The sequence below is a fragment of the Puccinia triticina genome, chromosome 10A, assembly GCF_026914185.1.
Source record: "Puccinia triticina chromosome 10A, complete sequence".
Classification (NCBI taxonomy): domain Eukaryota; kingdom Fungi; phylum Basidiomycota; class Pucciniomycetes; order Pucciniales; family Pucciniaceae; genus Puccinia; species Puccinia triticina.
This window is the reverse complement of record NC_070567.1, coordinates 337,352-346,004: the sequence shown is the minus strand read 5'-3', so window position 1 is coordinate 346,004 and position 8,653 is coordinate 337,352.

Below are 8,653 nucleotides of genomic sequence, written 5' to 3'. Positions count from 1 at the left end.
ACCGACCAGTGTTATATGAATCAATTGTGTTTTCACCTGTCGAGTCAAAATATTCTCAACCAAAACTAGAACTTTGCGGGGTCGCCAGAATTTTGAAGAAACTGCAAACACTTCTGTGGGGCCAACACTTCGAGACACAGGTGGATGCACAATTGTTGATACAGATGATTAACTCACCATCTCTCCCAAATGCACCAATGACGAGATGGTTAGCGTTCATTCAGCTATTTTCATTTGACATGGTACATAAGCCTGGGAAAACCTTCACACTGCCGGATGCTCTGTCTAGGCGGCCCATAAGTGAAGAAGAAGAGGAGTTCTACGAGGACGCAGAGGATTTTGATGAGGAGGAACCACTAATTAAAGCCTGCTTACAGTTTAAAATAATGTTAACTTCAACAGGACTACTGGATTGGGAAACACCAGGATTCTGGACAGACCTCAAATATTATCTGCAAACATTGAAGCAACCTTGTTCCATGGACTCGGACGAATTCCAGAAACTGAAAAGGAAGTCTGTCAATTATTTCATCCGAGACGGGCGGCTTATGAGAAGGCACTCACCCATGCCACAGTTAGTTATTTCCAAAATAGCTTACCAAAGTAAATTATTACGAATGGTGCATGAAGAGCTGGGACACCGTGGGCTTGAAGAAACATATCAGCGGCTAGTGTGTCGGTTTTGGTGGCCCAGTTTAAAGAAAAAGGTCAGATTATGGGTACAGAGTTGTGAGCCTTGTCAAAAGAGGGATCCACTATGGAAGTACGGCACCCGACAGGGGAAAGCAGTCTATTTGGAGGAGTAGCTCTGGACGTCTGTCATATTAAAGCAGGAAGATACAAATACTTGCTAGTGGCTCGTGACGACTTGTCTGGCTGGGTTGAAGCAGCTCCTTTGGTGAAACTGACAGCAGCAACCATTGGAAAATTTCTCTTGGAAGAATAGGTCTACCGCTACGGTGCAATTAAAACGGTAACTGCAGACAATGGGCCTGAATTCAAGAATGAATTTATCAAAGCAGTGGAAAAAGTGGGAGCAGTATTCAAGCCACCTAACCCTTATTATCCGGAAGCAAATGGAATGATTGAGCAAGGTCACAGACCCATTAAAGACACCTTAATCAAAATGTGCGGCGAATCAGGGGGAAAGTGGAGAGAATATCTACCTTTAGTCCTCTTTGCAGACAGAATTTCAACCAAGCGTACAACTGGATACTCACCTTACGAACTGGTGTTTGGTCAAAAAGCCGTTCTTCCTGTGGACCTAGAAATGGACACTTATCTGGGAATTGACTGGACGGAAATACACACTACAGAAGAACTCCTGGAGGCTAGTACCATGCAATTGGAGCGCAGAGAGGAAATGCTGGGAATAGCTCATGAGAAGTTAATGAAAGTCAGGGATTCTTCGGTCAGATACTGGGACAGAAAAATGGCAGCAAGGCTTCGAAAACCTTTGGATCCAGGCGAATTGGTGCTAGTTTACAATAAAAGCCTGGAAGATCAATGGGGAAAGCTTTTTGCAAATTGTTGGAATGGACCTTTTAGGATTAGGAAGCAGCTACCCAAGGGATCTTACATCCTGGAAGAACTGGATGGAGTTGAATTAAAAAGGGCCTATGCAGCGTCCCATATCAAGCGGTTCTACCCTCGAGGACGCAACCTGGCGGATATACAGCTTGATGAGGACCCTTCCCAGCCAGAAAACTCAGATGAAGGGGAAATATCCAGTAATTCTTCTGAAGGTGGCTCATCTAATTTGGCTGACTAAAATTAACCTCCTGGGCATGAGGTTAAACTGTTCAAAACTTAAGCACAATTCTTTTTTTGAAAAGTTGGGGGGAGAAACAGGGCTTACTCCTTTAAAATTCTCCTTGAGCCTCCCAACTCTGCAATAATCAGACACTCTTTTAGAAAACACTCTTTTGCCAAATCACACTCTTTCAGCAAGATTCATTTTCCTGGTTTAATCTGGAAATAGTTTTTTATATAGAAAATAAACAAAAAGAAATTTCTCCTTATAGATTAAATACTTACTTTTATCTTTCTCACACATATAAAATTATTTAGTTAGCTCTTCTGTTCTCTCACTATAGGTTGGGGACAACCTCTATAAGTTGGGGGAGGGGGTCTGGGGGGTTTAATTTCACGAAGAAGAAAAGAAAAACATTTTTTTTTGGTTTTTTTTTACAAATTATGTTGATTTTTTTTTGGTTTTTTTTATGTTTTTTTACCCCAAACGGACAGTGACAACAGCCTCTACAACAAAGAAAGACAAGAAACCTTAGTATAAATAAGTACATAGAAGAAAAAGAACGAAAGAAGGAATTAGCTCACTGTAGTACTTTACGCATCCCGAACAACCTGGCGGATGGAAGAGCGGTACTCCTCCGAGACTGCTTGGAACACATGGATTCGCTGAATACGACCTCCCTCGTTCTCAGTCGGGGTGCGTTGACAGTAGGAAATAAAAACTCGGGCAAAAGTCTGATACAACCGAGTATAAGCTTCCGGGTCGAGGCCGGGAAGCGGAGCAGGTTGAGTCGGAACCAGTTGCTGGCGTGGCTCCAGGAGAACCTGAACCTGGGTGTCACTCAAAAAAGGGAGATTGCCGTGGGGAAAGAATGGAGTATTGGCAGGATCGGAAGCTTGAGAGGCGTTTTCGGAATCCGTTATGCCGTCTGCATCGGCATCGGAACCGAGCATGGGCGGGCAATATAAAGCCTCGACCTCTGGCAACGTGGGTCAAAACATCCACCCGGGAAGAGACGACCAAGTAGAGTCCCACTCGGGAGTTGGAGGGACCTGAACATAAACTTTATTAGCAACAAGAATAACCTTAATACAAAACAAAAGAAAAGAGACTTACCCCACCCGACCACTCAAAGAGTTGGTCCAACTCGTCTTTGGTCTCACCAACCTGGGATTGATTGGTGTCTGAGCCACCAGAACGATCGGAGCGCCTCTCCGACGCAGCAGATCCAACGGACAAGCTACGGCAACTCGTAGCCGGGGTCGTAAGCGGGGAAGGTCGGGGGGCAGGAGGGACAAGCCAGTTGTCCCCGATAAGGACCCAATTGGACTGGAAAAACTGTGTAGACTCAAGAGCTTAGCAAAGGGATAACAAAAAAGGAACAGTGAAAGGATACTCACCGGGTTCTTGGTTGGCTCAGTAGCTGGAGAATAGGCTGGGGAGTCTGTCCCAGACCTCCAGCCCGGGCTGCAAGGGCGGTAAACGGGAGAGGGAAAGAGAGCATGCGAACCCGCAACCGGGGACCGAAGTCGCGGGTGGAGTCCCACCAAACCGGGTGGAACCCGCGATGGGGAAGGCGATGGTGTGCGGGGGACATTCGGGGACCCTGGACAGTCATCTGGGGCGATAATCTTGACAATAGTGGATTATCAATACAATACCTACAATACCGATACCGATAAGAGTAAAAGTATAAAAAGGACTTACCGCTGCTACTTCAGCTATCGCATCTCCATCAACAGTGAAGGGGCGCTCGGGAATTGCAGCCCCATCCTCGCGAGTTCGCCTAACGCGGGCCCGAAGGCCGTGAGATTGGTCAAAGGACTCCATTCGCTGCCTGGTCCATTGAAACCAGGATGGGGTGATAACATCACCTCGGTAGATTGGTCCGTCCATAATGATGATAGGATTATGGACGGATGAGCCCGGCTGGAAGAAATCAAAAGGCTCAGAACACGAATAAGCAAACGATCTAAAAAAAAAAAACGAGCAAGATTAGAGAGACGTACACAACCTGGGGCCTCTGAAGAGACGCCTCGGCTTCTCAAAGGATAAGGTGACAAAGGGAAATAAGTTCTGTAATAAGTGCGGCGGGGCATTGTTTCTAGCTGGGGGAAGGAAAGCAAGATTCTAACAAAGGTGGAAGCGACCTGGGTGAGGAAGTGGTTGATGCAGCGGTGGGCAGATACGTTACTTTACGTTACAGCAGTGAAATTGGATAACGTAACATCTTTTTAGTTATCCAAATTGGCCATTTTGGTAACGTACAAAATTCTTGCAGTAAAGTATAGTAAAGTAACTTTTTTTTCAACCTGATTTTTTATGTTTTTGGTAACGTAACTTTTTTGATATAGAGCTTTTTGTAAAGGGGGTTGAGATTATTGAAAAAAAGAGCAAGTTGGTATCATGTCTCTAGCTTATTGGTTAAGGCTTGCCTCTCTCAGGTTAGTGACGTTTGAAGTTGTGGGTTCAACCCTCACTCTGAACAACTTTCAATGTGGCTTCCTGGCAGCATACTGAGTTTATGTGGTTGTTTAGTGTCAACTTGAGCGAACATCTCGCTCATATTGATAAAAACAACCACAAATCAGGGCCTTTACCAGAAAGTTACACCAAAGTTACCCAAATCTGGGAAAAAATGTAACGTAACTGGTTTTGTTCAAAATAACCAGGGAATGTAACTAGATAAATTGGAGGCCATTTTCTGCAGGAGATATCGTAACTCCAAATTACATATCTGTAACTAGCAGATAACGTAACTGTAAAGGTTACGTTACCGGCAGAGTTATCCATTTGGAGAACGTATCTGCCCACCGCTGGTTGATGGTAGAAAAGTCGGGAGGGGAGGGAGCTCTTTTATACTCGGCCGGGGGGGGGGGGGGGGGGGGGGCAGTGGGCACTCACTGGATTATATGTAATTTCCTCTGACCCGCTCCCTGACTTGCAAAAAGAACTGGTCCAACCCCCATTTCGAGTCGGAAGCGTCGTTCGATGCAACCCGTCGTGAAGCCAGATAGAACCAAGCCGAGAGATGGGGGCCACTGTTTGATTATGGACGCACGTACACATACGGGCCCACAAAGAGATGACGACAAAGAAGAGAGAAAAGAAGAGGTTCGTCAGTTTCGCCGTCTTAGTACCGGTCAAAGGAAAGAAGGAAGAAATATGTACGCACCGGAGGGAGGTATGGACTACTGAGTTTGGCGAGTGAAGCTGCTGGCGGCAGTGGTACGAGGAGAGCTGTCAAACAAGATCTGGCTGTCAGCTGTCAGATTTTGGATCCACAAATGAAGCTTTTGGTTTTTTTTCCCCTTCTTCTTGATGGAAACCAAGAAGAACGGTCAGGATAAGAAAAGAGAAAGAACCCACCTCAAATGACAAAGTGGTCCAAGGTTGAAGAGAAACCGACTTGAGGAAATTGAGTTGGCCAGTGGCACCGGTGACGTAGTCGAAGGAGCCAGAAGATTGGCAAAGTCAAAGGGCTGGTTGCTGGCAGAGGACATATTGATCCCCCCTATGGGGTAAGGTCAATATACATACACATACCCCGTGGCGGGGTAGGGAGTAAACACTCGAGACCGGCCAAGAGCTTGGACGGGCGGATCAGCACTGTGTACCCGGGCCCCCAAGCCCGACCAACCAATCATCAGGAGGCGGGGTCGAGTACCCGATCACTACTCGTACACCAAGGCGCGCGGCTTCAATAGCGCGCACCCTAAGGCGCTAGAGCAACCGCTGCGGCCGCCATCACAGCACAAGCAGCACCACTGCGCAACTGCCCAACCGCGGACTGCGGACTGCGCGCAGCACTTCGACTCCCAGAACCAACAAAAAGTTCTTGTTAAGAAAAACCTCAAAATTGACAAAAATCAAAATTTTTGGCCAATTTTCACCCTGCGCAGCCTCTCAAGCCATGGGTACCAGAAGACGTCAAAATGGCCAATTCTCCAAGAATCCTGCAAATCACCACCTAAATTCACCATGTCACGGGTTCAAAAGTTGACAGAAAGCACTTTTCACGTCAAAATTGTCTGGGGACAGACAATAAGTTGGGGGAGGATGTGGTAGACGGAAAAGTGGAAAAATAAAAAGTTTTTTCTATGCCACATAATTACTCATACTAGGCCTCAAGATACCATCAAATGGACCCCAGAAATGGATTCTACGGCCAATTTCACCCCTAGTCCCCACTGGAACGGTCATTACAACCCCGCTGGATAAGAAGTTACCCCTCATGGACACCTATCACACGGCCAGCCCCAGTAACCCAGCTGTCACCTGCTCCAACCCAAGTTTCACAGTAGTAAACTTATACATATCACAGGATAAAAACATACATCTCCCTGTCAGGCTACACTCATTACATATTAACTACATACACTCCTTTATATACATAGGATGACATCATTTACACTGTTTCTGCAGCCTCAGAGTTTGTTTATACACTAATTCCCCCTGTATGACAGCTCATGCAGTCTACTTTCACCTCATGCATGCGTTAGAATGTTCTGTTGTATATTTTGACATCATGTATGCACCCCTGGCATGTTTAGAATGTTCTGTTGTATATTCTGACACCATTCATGCGCCCCTGAGGGGTTATGACATCATTTGTATCTACTCCCACCAGCTAAAATCCCTCACCCTTTTGTCTAGATTAGCTGAAACCTTAACCCACAAGCCCCTTTGGGGCTCCACTTTTGTCTATAAAAGGAGCTCTCTCCACCCCCAGTGGTCGGCTCCCCAGTTTCTCACCCAGAACTCACAAGTCACCCAACACTCATCCACACTCAAATCCTAAAACCCTTATAACAATAAATCAGCCCTTTTAACAACAATTCAACCCTTATAACAAAGTAATTAAAACACTGACACGTTGCCGGTCAAACAGATTTCATCTGGAACAGACCAGACCTATCACTTAATAAAACTTGCCGAGCTGAGCTTGGTGGGTCTTGTTGACTGATAACAGAAGGGCAGAGCTTGCAACTCCATCATACCCTTCACCATTCAGCAAAAGGGTTTCATTACCACTTTTGAGTCTTACAGCGCACATTGCCATCTCTTTGATGTGTGCATCAATGTCTTCGCCTGATAGGCGGAGAGTGACTAGTTTTCGGAGCCAGTAAATCCGGCCACCAGCAGTCGAATCGAGATGAGTGTCTCGTAAGGCATCCCACATGCCTTTGGCATCATCGGGGAAGGGTCGAATGAAACAAAGGTTGTCTTGGTGGACCGTCCTGGCGATGAAGGAACAAACATCTGCATTGTCCTTGGCCCAACTGGCTGATTGTTCCTCCGGTTTGATGGGTTTGAGGAGATAGGCTAGGTTGAGAGACAAAAGATGAACCGTGACGACGAAGCTCCAGTTGGGGTAGTTGGAGGAAGGGTCCGGAGCACTGAGTTGTGGAATGCCGGCGACCTTAAGGGACAAAGATGAGTCCGAGTTGTTGGGAACAGCGGCGTCTGCCATTCCGAGAGATGTTGGTTGATCCTTTGTTGATGTGAAACACTAATGTGCCGTGTAGCGCAACTGGGATTATAACCTGATGGAATAAACAGCGGCTGGAGCAGCAGACACGAGTTGAGTGAGTGTTTGGAAAGGATAAGAAGTTTATTTCATATGAGAAGAGAAAGAGAAATGAAATGAGACAAGCGTACCTGGAGCAGCAGACACAAGTTGAGTGAGTGTTTGGAAAGGATGAGGAAAGCCTTTCCAACTGCTGCTACTCCAGGTTAAGTAGTCAAGTGAAGAAATGAAAATGAGATGTCACACAATGTGACAGATGAGTGAAACAAAAGATTGAAGCATACAACCGGATGAGCCACCTCAACAATACAGACCTACAAGTCCTATTTTTTGTTTTTAGTCCTGATTATGTATAGGATGGCTGAAAACAAAAAATAGGACATGTAGGTCTCCATCTTCAATGAAAAAGGTTTACCAGATACGATCCATGTATCGTACTTGTTTCAGCATTGCTGAAAGTAGCAGGTCCCTGCTTCTTGCCAGACCCAAAAAGCAGTAGTGCAGCGGGCGGGGCCGCTACTTTCAGCGCAGCGCAGCGGCCACCAAAACCGCTGCGCTGCGCTTTCACCCTTGACGGATGTACTTTCCGCACTGCAAAAAACTTGTAGCGCACTGTGCAGTGCATGCATTTCCAAACACTTCGCGCACTGCGGATGAAGGGGGCAAAATGTTCAAGATTTTTCTTGAGGAATCAATAGACATCCCTTTTATTTTCCTACGTGAATTGATTTGGAGTTATTTGAAGCTCCCTTGTATGTAAAAACCCATTAAGAATCAAAAGAATTACAGTCAATTGGGGAGCTGGAATTCATCTTCCTGCATGGCAAAAATTCCAAATAATTTATTGAATCATGGCAGACATATATGGTGTTGCAAGCGCGTCTGGGCACATACCCAACTCCCGCTTGGCCGAGTGCCTCCGGAGGTTGGGTATGTGCCCAGCGGGCTTGATCGGGCAACTTGCGCGGGGGGCAGAGCTTGGCACACAGCCAAGTCCCGCTTGGCCGAGATCAAGCTCTGGGCCGATGGCAACACGCCGGTCATGAGACGCCAGCCCTCGTCTCTGCCTCAAAAGGCAAGAACAATGTGCCCTCAAGGAGGGGAAACGTTCTCCCTTCCCGACATAGCACATTGGACATCAACAAGGGAGCTTTGCCTCCTTGATGGTCGGTCTGTAGGCTGGTCATTGGGGAGGAAAGACTCCCTTCGCGGTGGGCGATACTTGTATCAATCATCAAGAAGGGAGTCTTCCCTTTTCAATGACCGGTTTGTAGACCAACCATCGAGGAGGGAAACTTCTCTCCTTGATGGCCGGCACAGGGTTTGGCGTGCGTGGCACCCTTTCTTGAAATCGGCCCAGCTGGGCTTTG